Raw genomic sequence first — 15,868 nt, forward strand, 5'->3', positions numbered from 1 at the left:
TTGAATTGTTTGGAATTAAAACACTGGGGCTTATTCATGCATCCAGCCATTTGGTTGGCCACCATGCTAGGAACCGAGGTGGTGGGGAGAAGTGAAATTGTGGGAAAAGAGTTATTATTTTAAACTAGGCAGTTCCTCTGTGTTTCTCACATAAACTAGTGTATCACGAGATAAGGGAAATTAATCCACTTATATAGAAGTTTCTGCTTACTAGGGTGCAGATTTTATACCCAGTAGCCATTTTTCATTTATAATTACTATTGACAATTTCTCTGCAAATGAATGAACTTTTTAATGAAGTCTAGAACCACAAAATGTAATTTACTTATATTAATATTAAATGACCATAATTAAAAGTATTAATGTGATATATAATCAAAGCACCAATATTGTAAGTTTATGTGTTTAAGCATCATAGCAGTACCCAAAATAGGATGAATATTTTTCTCGAAATTGAATGAAAAACATGGCATCTTTAATTACCCTGAAATTATTTACATGCATAGGGATAGCTCAAATTAAGACAGCAGTTTTTGTGGCTTCAGTCAAGCTCAAGTGAGTTTAGAGGTAATTTCAATTCACTGTGACATTCATTGAGACTCAGGCTTGCGTCTGTTTCCCTAGTAACATGGAGCTGCTTTGCAATGAGACACCAGGGAAGACTTTGATTAAATCCACGTAGAAGTAATTGTGGCCTCAAGTAGATTGCAGTGGAGCCAAGTAAAATGTTTTGTGTATAATCTATCAGAAAACCAGACAGAATGTGCATTAACAATCACTTTGCATATGAGATCGTTATTCTTCATATTTGGTGACCCTGGACACTTATTATGATCCGTGTGCAGGTGTGACTGAGAGACCTGTTTGTGAACAATGGGTCTTTTCACTCTGCACTTGCTATGATGCTTCTTTGGTTTTGCAGCTGCAACTGCTATTCGCAAAGCATGCAGCTGTTCAAAGGGAATCCATTTAAATGTGAAGCCAGTCCCAACTCTTTGCACAAAAGAGCCACCCCATTCCTGAATATGCCATGACAGTTTGATCAGTCTGCACTGAGCTACCTAACTTCCTATAGCTCCATCATACTGTTGGAGAGCCTACACAGAACTTTCCCCAGGTGCTCCTGGCTGCTTCTGTGCTCTTTGCTAACGCTGAAACGGACAAGAGTTGTACTTTCATGAACATCATTTGAAACTCCAGGCATTTGTTTTCTCTTCATTCATTTATCCTTTCATTCAGAAAACATTTATTGAGGACCTATCATGTCCCCCTCTCTTTTCATGTGCTCCATGTGAAGCAGACAGGAGAGGGAAGGAAGACAAATGCTTTCCCTGGACACTGTTTTTGGCTGCTCCAAACCTGCTATTTGTTTACAGAGATGGCTTGTAAATAAGGTTGATCAAATTACTCGAGAAACAAGATGTCGTCTTTGGACAAAAATCACTTCACATGACAGTTTTGAAATTTGAACGGCACCATAACTTCAGCTGTTGTCAACTTCTGTGATGTTTGGTTATGGACACAATGATACCAGTGATACAAACACATTGACGCCATGTGTCACTCCAGTCTTCAATCAGTGTTTTGTTTCCCCATCCATTCTGCCAAAAGTAACACCATAACTTTTTCTTTATAGTGACACCTTCTACTTTCTACCTTTGAATCTCTTATATTAAGGTATATGTTCCTTGGGTCATCTCATGGATATCCACATGGCTCCCTCCCTCAACCCTTCACTCCCTTTGAACATCATCTCATCAGAGAGGCTCACCATAGAAACGGCACAATTCTCCCATCCCACCAATGCCCGCACTTCCTATTTCTCTTTGACCTAATTTGTTGTTTTTCATAGCATTTCTCACTATCAGGCACATTTGTTTATCATCTGTTTTCAACCACCAACAGCTCAACTGTTCTAGTCACTGTTTAATTCCCAATGCCTGGAACAATGCCTAGAATCTAGTGGAACACTCAATAAACACTTGTTGAATAAATGAATGAATGAATGGTATAAATCCATGCATACCATATACTGCCTAACAAGACATGGAGATGTGATGGCTTGTCACATGACGCTGGCAGCATGTGAAGAGCTCAGGGAGATGCTCCTGTAAACGTCCCTCTGGGGAAGGACACAATTCAAAGTAGCAAAAACGTTTCTGACAGTCACTGACTTGATGTGCTGCAGTAATTACATAACTGCAGGAAGAGGAGAATGAATCAGCTCGTTGCTGGTCTCACACCTGAACCCTAGATAGGTGGGTACATTTCTGGAATTCTACCGTTTTGTCTTTAATTAGTGAGACAGCTGCTTTGGCAGCTGCAATCTGATGCCAGGCACATCTTGCTAAACCAGAGTAGATCATTCCTGTTAGTGGTTTCAGTCCCATGTGGCTCCATGACTTTCCTTACTGCCAACAAAAGGGCTCAAATCCCATGTGACAGTTAGTTAAATGCTGGCAAATTTTCAATGAATCTGTTTAATCATGGAATGAATCTCTCTTTGCCTTTTCCCTTGCTGGTCAGCAGACAGCTATACACTAATGGGAGCTTCCATTTACCCACATGCTCAGGCCAGAAGCTGGAGTATCGTCCTTGCCTCCTCTCTCTTCTTTACCCCCAAATCCAGCCATTACAATGATAAGTCAGCTCTCTTGAAACTGTCTTCTTCTTTTAATTCCCACTGACATTGAGTCAGTTTCAGCCACCATCGCGTCTCATGGAGACAAATGCATTCCTCCTTGCTGGTCTCCCTGCCTCTGGTCTAGCTCCTCTCCAATGTATACTCCCAACAGAATACAAGACAGCCTTTCAAAAATGCAGATCTGTACTGGCTTCTCTTAATCTTCAGAATAAATTCCTAGTCTTCAGCTTGGCATGAAGGGTCATTTATGAGTAGACACCTGCCTCATTTTCCAGCTTCCCAACTACCCAGTCCCTTCGAGCTCCAGTCATTCTGAGTTACCTGCAAAATCCCTGAAGAAAGTCTACTCTTTCTTGACTCTGGACTTAGCACACGTTATTCCCTATACTTGATAGAAATTCTCTCCCATTTTTAGTGGGGTTTATTCCCTTTTCCTGTTTCAGTTTGAAGACTATCATATTCAGAGTTTCCTTAATCCCCTGGACTGTATTAGGTCTCTGTCATCTGCACTTATTTCTCATGCTGTGATCACTCCTATCAAGATTTAAAACACGTGGTGCTGAAATTATTTATTTACTTTCCTTTTTACCCACTAACCTACAAGTACATCTTCTGTGCTCAACACAGTGTTTGGCACACATAAAATATTCAGCATCATTTGTTGAATGAGTGAAGTTTTTTTAACATTTTTTATTGATTTATAATCATTTTACTAATTTACAATCATTTGCAATTTACAATGATTTACAATCATTTTACAGATTCAGTGTAGAGCACAATTTGTCAGTTAAACATGAACATATATATATATATTCATTGTCACATTTTTTCCTCTGTGAGCTACCATAATATCTTGTATATATTTCTCTGTTCTATACAGTATAATCTTGTTTATCTATTCTGCATTTTAAAATCCCAGTCTGTCCCTTCCCACCCCCCGCTCCCTTGACTACCACAAGTTTGTATTCTATGTCTAAGAGTCTATTTCTGTTTTGTATTTATGCTTTGTTTGTTTTCATTTTTTTTTTTTTGTTCTAGATTCCACATATAAGTGATCTCATATGGTATTTTTCTTTCTCGTTCTGGCTTACTTCACTTAGAATGACATTCTCCAGGAGCATCCATGTTGCTGCAAGTGGCATTATATTGTCAGTTTTTATGGCTGAGTAGTATTCCATTGTATGAATGAGTGAGTTCTTAACTGCCATGAAAGCGTGTTTATACTCGTGGGGATAGTATGTCTCCATATTACATCTACTTAGAAGTCACTTTCAGAAGTTCACAGATCCTTTAAGACAGAGTCTGTAGAATATGTACCAATGTGATTGTAAATTAAAGCTTTTCTTTATTTCAAAGCAGAATGTATCCATTCATTACAAGTTAATGAAGAATTCAGGTCTATTATTAGAGAGATTATGTGTGCATGTATGCATGTGAAGCAAGGTTTTTTTAAGGGTACTGGCTAGCACTTTTGGTAAGTGTAAAGCAAACATAATTTTTAACCTCCTTGAATGCAATTAAATAGTGTGGAGAAACCATTGATTAAGATCGCACCTGAACTTAGCCTCTTCCACCTGAAAAGTGTTAATTTTGGATTTGTGACAGCACCCGAAAATGAATGAGAATAAATTAATAAGCATAATAGGCATTCAAACTTGATACTATCAAATGACTTCCCCTAAAGTTAGGTGTATGACTTAAAACTGTCTATTTTTTTACTTTATTTTTGCTGAAGAGTGTAAATGTTTGATCATAGTGATAATATATATTAATGTTTTTCTCAAGCCACTTTTATTCTTACACAAATACTTTTTCTAGTCATGGAAGAAAAGTTAACTTAAAACTATGGCTTCAAAGACAAACCACAATAAGTTCCACTTCACTAAAAATAAAATAAGACAATTAAAATTGAATATCCAAGTCATTCAGATGATTCTGGAGTAATACAGGAAAATACAAAAGTAAATTAATACATACAATTGTAAGATATTTTAATTACACATATATATTTAATTAGAAAACCAAATAAAATAAAAAATAATAATAATAAAGATAGTAGAAAAACCAAAGAATGGGAGACATACAACTAATGGCTGACGGTTATGGAAATGGAAAAAAATTCATATAACAAAAATATTTTTAAAATATTAACAAACCACAGTAATGACACTAAATAACACATACAGCCTTTTAAAATTTTTTTACTGAGATATAATTATCACACAATATTATATAAGTTTAAGGTGTACAACATAATTTAACATATTTGTATATTGCAATATGATCACCTCTGTAGTATTAGGTAAAACCTCTATCATGTCTCATAATTATAACTTATTTTTTGTGGTGGGAACAACTAAGATAAAGTCTCTTAGCAACTTTGAAATTTATAATAACTATTGTTGTCTATAATCACTATTCTGTACATTAGTGCTCCAGAACTTATTTATCCACTAGTCGCAAGTTTGTACTTTTAAACATCTTTCACATCCCCCCACCCCACCCTTGTAACCATCATTCTACTCTCTGTTTTATGAATTTGGTTTTTTAGATTCCACATGTAAGTGATGTCATACAGTATTTGTCTTTCTTTTTCTGGCTTATCTCACTTAATGTAATACCCTCAAGATCCATCCATGTTGTTGCAGGTGGCAGGAGTTCTTCCTTTTTCATGGCTGAACAATATTTCGTGTGCGTGTGTGTGTGTGTATATTTTGTGTATGTATATGCACACACACACACAGATACGTGGATATACATCTTATTTACTCACCTATCTGTTGACAGACACTCAAGTTCTTTCCATATCTTAGCTCTTGTAAATAATGCAGCAAAAACATGGGAGTGCAGATAGCTCTCCTACGTCCTATTTTCATTTTTTTGCACGTACAAACCTACCTCATCTTACTGCTCTGTATTTTATCGTGCTTCACCGATACTGCATTTTTTTACAAGCTGAAGGTTTGGGGCAACCCAGTGTAGAGCAAACCATGTTTCCAACAGTGTTTGCTCGCTTTATGTCTCTGTGTCATATTTTGGTAATTCAAGCAATATTTCAAACTTTTCATTCTTATTATATTTGTTAAGATGATCTGTGATCAGCGACCTTTGATGTTAATATTGTAATTGCTTTGGGGCACCATGAACCGTGCTCATATAATACAATGGACTTAACTGATAAATATTGTGTGTGTTCTGACTGTTCCACCAACTGGCTCTTACGCCACCTCTCTTCCTCTCCTCAGACCTCCCTTCGTCTCCTCAGACCTCCCTTCCTCTCCTCAGACCTCCCTATTCTCTGAAACACAACAATGTTGAAATAGCCCGATTAATAACCCTACATAATGGCCCCTAAGTGTTCAAGTGAAAGAAAGACTTCCATGTCTCACTTTAAATCAAAAACTGAAAATGATTAAGCTTAGGGAGGAAAGTGTGTTGAAAGCTGAGATAGACAGAAAGCTAAGCCTCTTGTGTCAAACAGGTAGCCAACGTGTGAATGCAAAGGAGAGATTTTTTCTTAAGGAATTAAAAATACTGTAGTGAACACACAAATGATAAGAAAGCACAACAGCCTTATTGCTGAAATGGAGAAGGTTTTCATGGTCTGCAGAGAAGATCAAACCAGCCAGCCACATTATTCCGTTGAGCCAAAGCCTAATCCAGAGCAAATTTCTAACTCTCTTCAATTCTGTGAAGGCTGGAAGAGGTTAGGACACTGCAGAAGAAAAGTTTGAAGCTTAGCAGAGGTTGGCTCATGAGGTTTAGGGAAAAAGCCATCTCCATAACCCAAAAGTACAAGGTGAAGCACCAAGTGCTAATGTGGAAGCTGCAGCAAGTTTCCCAGAAGATCCAGTTAAGATAATTCATGAAGGTGGCTCCACTAAACAACAAATTTTCCGTGTAGATGAAAGTCTTATATTGGAAGGAGATGTCTTCTAAGACTTTCATAGCTAAAGGCTTCAAAGCTTCAAAGGACAGACTGAATCTTTTGTTAGAGGCTAATGCAGCTGGTGACTTTAAGTTGAAGCCAGTGCTCATTTACCACTCCAGAAATCCTAGATCCTTTAATAATCATGATAAATCTACTCTGCCTGTGCTCTATAAATGGAACAACAAAGCCTGAATGACAGCACATCAGTTCATAACACGGTTTACTGAATAGTTCAAGCTTGCTGTTGAGACCTACTGCTTAGGGGGAAAAAATCCTTTCAAAATATTTTTTAACATTTTTTATTGATTTATAATCATTTTACAATGTTGTGTCAAATTCCAGAGCACAATTTTTCAGTTATACATGAACATGTATATATATTCAGTGTCACATTTTTTTCTCTGTGAGCTACCATAAGATCTTGTGTATATTTCCCTGTGCTATACAGTATAATCTTGTCTATCTATTCTACAATTTTGAAATCCCAGTCCATCCCTTCACACCTCCCGCCCCTTGGCAACCACAAGTTTGTATTCTATGTCTATGAGTCTATTTCTGTTTTGTATTTATGCTTTGTTTGGGTTTTTTTTTTTTTTTTAGATTCCACATATGAGCGATCTCATATGGTATTTTTCTTTCTCTTTCTGACTTACTTCACTTAGAATGAATGACATTCTCTAGGAACATCCATGTTGCTGCAAATGGCGTTATGTTGTTGGGTTTTATGGCTGAGTAGTATTCCATTGTATAAATATACCACATCTTCTTTATCCAGTCATCTCTTGACGGACATTTGGGCTGTTTCCATGTCTTGGCTATTGTAAATAGTGCTGCTATGAATGTTGGGGTGCAGGTGTCATTTTGAAGTAGGGTTCCCTCTGGATAAAAGCCCAGGAGCGGGATTCCTGGGTCATATGGTATGTTTATTCCTAGTCTTTTGAGGAATCTCCATTCTGTTTTCCACAGTGGCTGCACCAAACTGCATTCCCATCAGCAGTGGAGGAGGGTTCCCTTTTCTCCACAGCCTCTCCAGTATTTGTCATTTGTGGACTTTTGAATGATGGCCATTCTGACAATGCACCTGGTCACCCAAAAGCTCTGATGGAGAAGTATAGTGAGATTCGTACTATTTTCATGCCTTCTAACATAGCATCCATTCTGCAGCCCATAGATCAAGGAGCAATTTTGACTTTCAAGTCTTATTATTTAAGAAAGACAGTTCATAAGGCTGTAGCTATGATTGACAGTGATTCCTCTGAACGATCTGGGTAAAGTAAATTGAAACTCTTTAAGAAAGGATTCACCAGTCTAGATGCCATTAAGAACATTCATGATTCCTGAGAAGAGGTCAAAATATTACATGAACAGGAATTTGGCAGAAGTTGATTCCACCTCTCATGGATGACTTTGAGAGGTTCAAGGCTTCAGTAGAGGAAGTAACTATGTAGGTGGTGGAAACTGCAAGAGAACAAGAATTATAAGTGGAGCCTGAAGATGTGATAGAATGAATCATTGCAAGTCTCATGATAAAACTTTAAAAGATGAGGAGTTGCTTTTTATGGACGAGCAAAGAAAGCGGTCCTTGAGATGGAGTCTACTTCTGGTGAAGATGCTGTGGAGACTGTTGAAATGGCAACAAAGGCTTTAGAATATGACATAAACTTAGTGGGTGAAATAGTAAGAGGGCTTGAGAGAATTGACTCCAATTTTGAAAGAAGTTCTATTGTTGGTAAAATGCTAATAAACAGCATTGTCTTCTACAGAGAAACTGTTGGTGAAAGGAATAGTTAATTGATAAGGCAAAGTTCAGTGTTGTTTTATTTTAAGAAAGTACCACAGCCACCCCAACTTTCAGCAGCCACCACCCTGTTAGCCACCAACACCAAGGCAAGACCCTCCACCAACAAAAAGACTACGACTCACTGGAGGCTCAGATGATGGCTAGCACTTCTTAGCAATGAAGCATTTTTAATCAAGAGATGTACATTTTTCAGACATAATGCTGTTGCACACTTAATAGGCTACAGTATAGTGTAAAGGTAACTTTTATCTGCACTTGGAAACCAAAAATTTTGTGTGACTTGCTTTGTTGCGATATTTGCTTCATGGCAGGGATCTCGAATGGAATCAGTGGTATATCCAAGGTCTGCCTGTATACCCAGAAGTGGAACTGGTGGGTCACATGGTAGTTCTATTTTTAATTTCTTGAGGAACATTCCCGCTGCTTCCCATAGTGGCTGAACAAGTTACATTCCCTGTGATAGGGAACCCCTTCACATCCTTGCCAGTGCTTGTTATCACTTGTCTACCTGATGACAGCCATTTGAACAGGTGTCACTTTAATTTGTATTTCCCTGATGATTAGTGACGTTTAACATCTTCTCATGTAACTGTTGGCTGTTGGGATGTCTCTTTTGGGGGAAAAAAGAAGTCTATTTTCTCTGCTTATTTTTTAAACGTATTTTTTGTTTTTTTAATTATTGAGTTACATGAATTCTTTGTATATTTTGGATATTAACCCCGTACCCAATATGATTTGCAAATATATTCTCCCATTCCGTAGGTTGTCTTTTCATTTTGTTGATTGTTTCTTTTGCTGTGCAGAAGCTTTTTAGTTTGATGTAGTCCCACTTGTTGATTTTTATTTTTGTGTTTTCTGTGTTTTATCTAAAAAAAAAATCATTGCCAAGATTAACATCAAGGAGTTGTTTTCTTCTGGAAGTTTTACAGTATCAGCTCTTATGTTTAAGTCTTTGATCCACTTTGAGTAAATTTTTCAGAGTGGTGTAAAATAGGGGTACAATTTCATTTCTCTTCATGTGGTTATCAAGTTTTTACAGCACCGTTTGTTGGAGAGACTATTCTTTCCCCCATTGAATGTTCTTGGCTCCTTCATCAAATATTGGTTGACTATAAATGTGGGAGTTTATTTCTGCACTCTTGATTCTGTTCCATTGGTCTATGTGTCTATATTTATGGCCGTACCATTCTCTTTTAATTAATTACTATAGCTGTACAGTATTGCATGAAATCAGAAAAGGTGATGTCTTGAGCTTTGTTCTCCCTTTTCATGGTTGCTTTGGCTATTTGGAGTCTTTTATGAATACATACAAGTTTTAGGATAGTTTTTTTTCTATTTCTGTGAAAAATACCTCTGGAATTTAGATAGAGGTTGCATTGAATCTATGGATGGCTTTGGGTAGTATGGATATTTTAACAATATTAATCCTTCTGATCCATAAACACAGCCATCTTTCCATTTATTTGTGTCTTCTTCAGTTTCTTTCATCAAAGTCTTGTAGTTTTCATTCATTCACAAAGCCTTACCTTCCTTGGTTAAATTCATCCTGAAGTATTTTATTGTTTTTTTGATGCTACTATGAATGTGATAGTTCTCTTTATTTACTTTCTAGCTGTCTTATTGTATATGTATAGTTGTTAGTGTTAGTGTTTAATTGTCAGGGCAACTAATTTCTCTATGTTGATTTTATACATGATACTGATACATTTATACATTGATGCTGATAGCCTAACGGAAATTCCTTTGAAGATTACAATCTTAATCCCCGGAAGCTTTTAGAATCCTCTCTTTGTCTTTGATTTCGGACAGTTTCATTACAATGTGTCTTGGAGAAGTTCTTTTTGCATTGAGATAATAGGGTTATCTATCAGGTTCATGAACTTGGATGTCCAATTGTCTCCCAGGTTTGAAAAGTTCTCAACTATTATTTCTTTAAATAAACGTTCTCTCCCTTTTCCTGTCTTCTTCTTCTGGACCATGATTATTCTATTTGTTTTTTGTTTTTTTGTTTTTTTAATGGAATCCCATAGATCACATAGCTTTTCTTTGTTTTTTTCATTGTTTTTTTCTTTGTTCTCTGCAAAATGGGTTATTTCAAAATCTGTGTCCTCTAACTCATTTATTATGTCTTCCATTTGCTCTCCTCTAATGCAGATGCTCTCTATTGCATTTTTATTTCATTCGTTGAATTTTTTTCAGCTCCAGAATGTCTATTTAGTTCTTTTATATGACAGATATAGCTCTTATTTTGGTCATCTTTTTTTTTTCATGATTTCATGTCTTTTGAGTTTTCTTGTGGCTTGTTGTGTCTTCAAAGACAGTTATTTCGAGTTCTTTATCAATTAGGTCATGAAGGACCATGACTTTGACCTCAGTTATTGGAGAAATGGTTTTGTCTTTTGATGATAGCATGTTTCCTTCATTTTACATTGCTACTTTCACATTTGATGTAGCAGATCCTTAAACCTCTGCTAGTTGCCTTAAGATGGTTTATTCTGTTCATTGGTGCTGTATCTTTTCCAATAAGACAAAAAAAAAAACAACTGGGGTTTGCTCTGCCTTTGTATAGGTACATTCCACTCATCTTGCTCCCTCTTGCGGCAGAATCCTTAAGCCTTTATGCCTTCCCTGGTTCTTACAACTCACCAGGCTGCTACTGGAAACCTCTCTTGTTTTTCAGAAGGTGGCACTACAGTCCGAGTTTGTGGATTCTCCCTTGTCCACAGACCGTGGCCTGTTTTCTGAGTGTACCTCCTGTCTCCTGGAGCTCCCTCTTCCCTCTACACCTGTGAACATATACAAGGAGCTGTCTCAGTGTGGCAGGAGGTGTGTGTTTAGCACTTGGTGCATCGAGGGCTCCTGCAGAGTGATGTAGTAGGGAGATCCTCAGGTGAGTTACTCCCAGAAGCCTGCTGAAGTAACCCCTTTAATGTACTTCGATGCTGTTATCTGCCTCTTTCTTGATCTTCTTCCTCCTCCCAGTCATGGAGGTCTTGCCTCAGTACTCTAGACGCTGCTGGGCAGAAATGGGTTTCCTGCTCTCCTTTTTCCCTGCAAGAAAGGTGGCCACTGCCTGACAGTTCAGCTCCATGCAGTATTGTGTGGGATGGGGGGGGGGTTGGGAGTGGGGACAACGCTGGTAAAGCTCTTCTTATCTCCACTGAATTCTAACTCACAGTGTTTTCCTCCAGTGGTGTCCTAGAATCTCCCCTCAAAAGGCTAGATGTCTGCAGTTTCTCTCTCACTTGCAGGCATTTTCCCAGGTCAGCACTCTGCAGATTTTCTCCTGACTCTGGCAACAGGGTTGGAGGCAGGCTTGCTGCTCTGTTAGTTCCACAGCCTGTATAGAGGTCAGTCTGCCTATTTTGGAAGCACAAGTGGGAAGACTTCTCCTAGGTCCCTTGTCATGTGATGTTGGATCCCACAACTCCCAGAAAGGTGCTTTTGTTCAGGGATGGGTGTCTAATCTTTGTTCTAAAAGGGGACAAAAAGGAGAAACGTTTTATGCCACCGTGATGTTAATGTCACTCTTACAAATAGTATTTGATGTGTGCCAGGCATTGTTCTAAGCATTTTTCACATATGAGTGCATTTAATCCTATAAAGCATGGGTAATATCCCTATTTAAAGGCAAGGGAGCTGAGGAACAATGAGGATAAATTACTTACCCAGTGTCAACTACCTAGAATGTCACAACCAACCTAGGCAGGGATGCTTTTTCACATCTAATCATGTACTTAAAATAAAGACAATCAAACTACGAGTGTGAAGATGCAACAGAACAGGGAGACTTAAGAATAAATAACCAATTAAAGAGTGACTCCTTATTGTTCTTTTGGAGAACAGTTTCATATTAAAACAAATGGTTTTATTCTACCTTGTAATTCATAATACAATTACGTATCATTTATTCCAAAGGAATAATTCAAAAATTAAATAATTAAAAAGTTTTATGCAAAGACATCACAACACGATTGCATGGGGAGCTAAGTATGGCAGGCCAGGGTATTTGCAGTAAATCATTTTAAAAAAAAAGACATCTTAAACAGTTAAACATTGAATTGTTAAATAGATTGGAGACATCACTGGAATGAAATTTATATTGCCACTAAAATGATAGATTTCAAAAATATAAAGCAATACTTAAAGTTCAGGCACATTTAGACAAATACAAATGAAAAAAATGCTATTTCTCACCTACCAGCCAGGCAAAAATTTTAAAGTATGACAACACATCCTTATGGTGGGAAAACGGGGACTCATATATTGTCAGTGAGAATGCAAACTGGCACAACACTTCTGGCGGAGAATTTAAGGATATGTAACAAAACTGTATATGTACTTATCTTTTGATCCAGCAACCCCACTTCTATGAATCTACCTTGAAGACACACCTCCAACAATACATATGCACAAGGTTCTTCACTACAGTATTGTTTGAAGTGCAAACTATTGAAAGCAACCTAGATGCCCATACACAGAAGAGTGGTTAAATAAAGTATGGTACATCCAAACACTAGAGTACTAAGAAACTGTGAAAAAGACTGAAGGAGACTGCTATGAACTAATATGGAGTAATTTCCAAACTATATTGTTAAGTTAAAAAAAACAAAAAGCATGGTGCGTGCAGATTGCCAGGCCTGGGCCAAGGGGATGGAAGCTGCTGCACAGACAGTACCAAGGTGCAGTGGGAGCAGTGGAGAGAGGGGACATGGGAGCTTTGCTGTGTGTGCCATGCAGTTTGTCCCTTACTTCACCAGGTGCATGCCCCACCACCTCCTTAGGCAAATGCTTGGATAACCTGCAATCTTTCACCAGAATAAGGCCAGTGTCCAGGGCACTGGGTCCTTATCTGACTTGGGCTTGTGCCAAAGATGTAAAATTTGGTGCAGATGTCCAAGCCTTGATGCTTCAAGATGTAGTAGGTCTTTTAGTTGATGCTAGAGTCATTACTAGGGGGCTAAAGGGAAGAACAGTGATTGAAAAGTGCCAAAATAACAAAAGATGGTGTGACTATTGCAAAGTCAATTGACTTACAGGATAAATATAAAAATTTTGGAGCTATACGTGTTAAAAAATATTACCAATAACACAAATGAAAAGGCTGTAGACCTGCCACCACTGCTGCCGTCCTGGTATGCTCTATTACCAAAGATGGTTTAGAGGAGATTAGCAAAGGTGCTAATCCAGGGGAAATGGGGGTTAGGGTCATGTTAGCAGTAGATGCTATAATTGCTGAACTCAAGAAGTCACCTAAACCTGCATCAATGCCTGAAGAAATTGCTGTTTCTGCAAAGAAATTGGCAGTATCATTTCTGATGCAATGAAAAAAGATTGGAGTAAAGGGTGTAAAAATATTAAAGAATGGTAAAACACTGAATGATGAATTAGAAAGTATTCAATTATTAAGTTGAAGTGTGTTTAAGTGTATATTTCTTCATAGTTTGTATACATCGAAAGGTCAGAAATGTGAATTTCAGTATACCTGTATTCAACTGAGCGAAAGGAAAGTGTCTAGACCATTACACTTGCCCTTGAAATTGTCAGTGCTCATTGTAGCCCTTAATGATAACTGCTAAAGATGTTAATGGAGAAGCTCTAAATGCACTCTTTTTTTTTAAGCTGCACATTTCAATGAGTTATTTTATCTTTTTTTTAAAGATAAAATAGAGCAGTTTCAGGTTTACAGCAGAATTGAGCCGAAAATAGAGTTCACACATAGCCCTCCCCACCCACAAGTATATACTTCCCCACCCACAGCATCCCTCATCTGTGTGGCATATTTGGTACAACTGATGAACCAACATGGGCACATTATTATCAACCAAAGTCCATAGTTTACATCAGGGCTCACTCTTGATGTTGTACATTCTGTGGGTTTTGACAAATGCATAATGACACATAGCCACCACTATAGTACCATACAGAATAATTTCATCGCCCTAAAAATCCCTTGTGCTCCATCTATTCATCCCTCTCTCCCTCCCTCTTCCCAAATGCCTGGAACCACAATCTTTTTATTGTTTCTATAGCTGTGCTTTTTCCAGAATGTCATTTGGTTGGAACCATACACTCCTTTTGAATAGGCTAAAAGTTGGTCTTCAGAGTGTAGCAGTCAAAGCTCTAGGTTTTGGTGACAATAGGAAAACCTGCTTAAAGACATGGCTATTGCTACTGGTGGTTCAGTGTTCAGAGAAGACAGATTGACCCTAAATCTCGATGATATGCAGCCTTATCACTTAGGAAAAGTTGGAGAGATCACTGAGACCACAGATGAAGCTCTGCTCTTAAAAGAAAAAGGTAACAGGTTCAAATTGAAAATCATATTCAAGAAATCAATGAGCAGTTAGATAACATAATTAGAGAATGTGAAAAGGAAAAATTGGGTGGACTTCTGGCAAAACTTTCAGTAGAATAGCTGTGCTGAAGGTTGATGAGTCAAGTGATGGTGAGGTCAATAAGAAGAAGTTTACACATGCCCATTATATTCCATGAGTTGCTGTTTAAGAAAGTGTTCGCGGAGGGGGTTGTATTCTGCTTCAGGGTATTTCATGCCTTAGACTCACTAATTCCAACTAATGAAGATTTTTTTCAAAACTGATGTAGAAATTATTAAATGAACACTCAAAATTCTTGTACTGATCGTTGCTAAGAACGTAGATGTTGAAAGATTATCGATAGTTGAGAAAATTAGCTAAGTTCCTCGGAAGATGGCTATGATGCTGTGCTTGGAGATTTCGTGAATATGGTGGAGAAAGGAAGTATTCACCCAGCTCAGACTGTAAGAACTGCCTTATTGGAGGCTGAAGGAGAGAAGCATCCTGGAAATCGATGGAATGGGTAGGATAGGGGTTGAAAGGTTCTAATTCATAGGATGGTGCTTCACCATTACTAAGCTATATGACAGGCTGCTTGAGGCAACGTTTCTTACCAATAATTTCAGGGAAGTCAGCTTAAGAAAACGACCAAAGAAAAGGCCAAGTGATACTTAAGAAGTTCACTATAATCATCAATTACTAGTTTCAGTTGACAATACATAATGATTTATCCCTGTCATTGTCCATGCTTATAGGTAATTTATTTTGTATTTGTAAATAAAAAATCATTTGTACAATCATGAAAAGTACATGTGAAAGAGAATCTATAGTGTGCTATCCTTTATGTTAGAAAAAATGGAGAATGAAGAAAAGATTTATCCACTAATCTCTTCAAAAGAGAATCAGAAAGATAAGACAGAAACTGATAAGGCTGGTTACCAGTATAAGGTGGGTAGGAATGGAAATGAAAGAATGTGAAAGGAGTGATACTTCTCTAAGTAATACTTTTCTATGTAGCACTGCCTTTTAAGATGTACCCCAAAACATAAATAAATAGTAACAGCCAAGATGTATGGGGAGCCCAAAATGGAAATAAAAATTAACAATAATACAAAAACACTGAAGTATGTTACAAATAAATGACATAACCATACTTGAAGAGGGATAGAGAAAAA

The 15,868-nt window shown here is 37.6% G+C and overlaps 1 protein-coding gene and 2 pseudogenes across 8 annotated transcripts in view; all 3 read left to right on the forward strand.

The window, feature by feature from the left end:
• Window positions 1-15,868, forward strand: part of GRIA4 (glutamate ionotropic receptor AMPA type subunit 4) — a 432,578-nt gene that overhangs the window by 83,198 nt on the left and 333,512 nt on the right. The window lies entirely within an intron of this gene.
• On the forward strand, window positions 12,167-14,046 carry LOC116155427 (60 kDa heat shock protein, mitochondrial-like; annotated as a pseudogene).
• Window positions 14,425-15,220, forward strand: LOC135318432 (60 kDa heat shock protein, mitochondrial-like; annotated as a pseudogene).

This window comes from Camelus dromedarius, chromosome 12, assembly GCF_036321535.1.
Source record: "Camelus dromedarius isolate mCamDro1 chromosome 12, mCamDro1.pat, whole genome shotgun sequence".
Lineage (NCBI taxonomy): Eukaryota > Metazoa > Chordata > Mammalia > Artiodactyla > Camelidae > Camelus > Camelus dromedarius.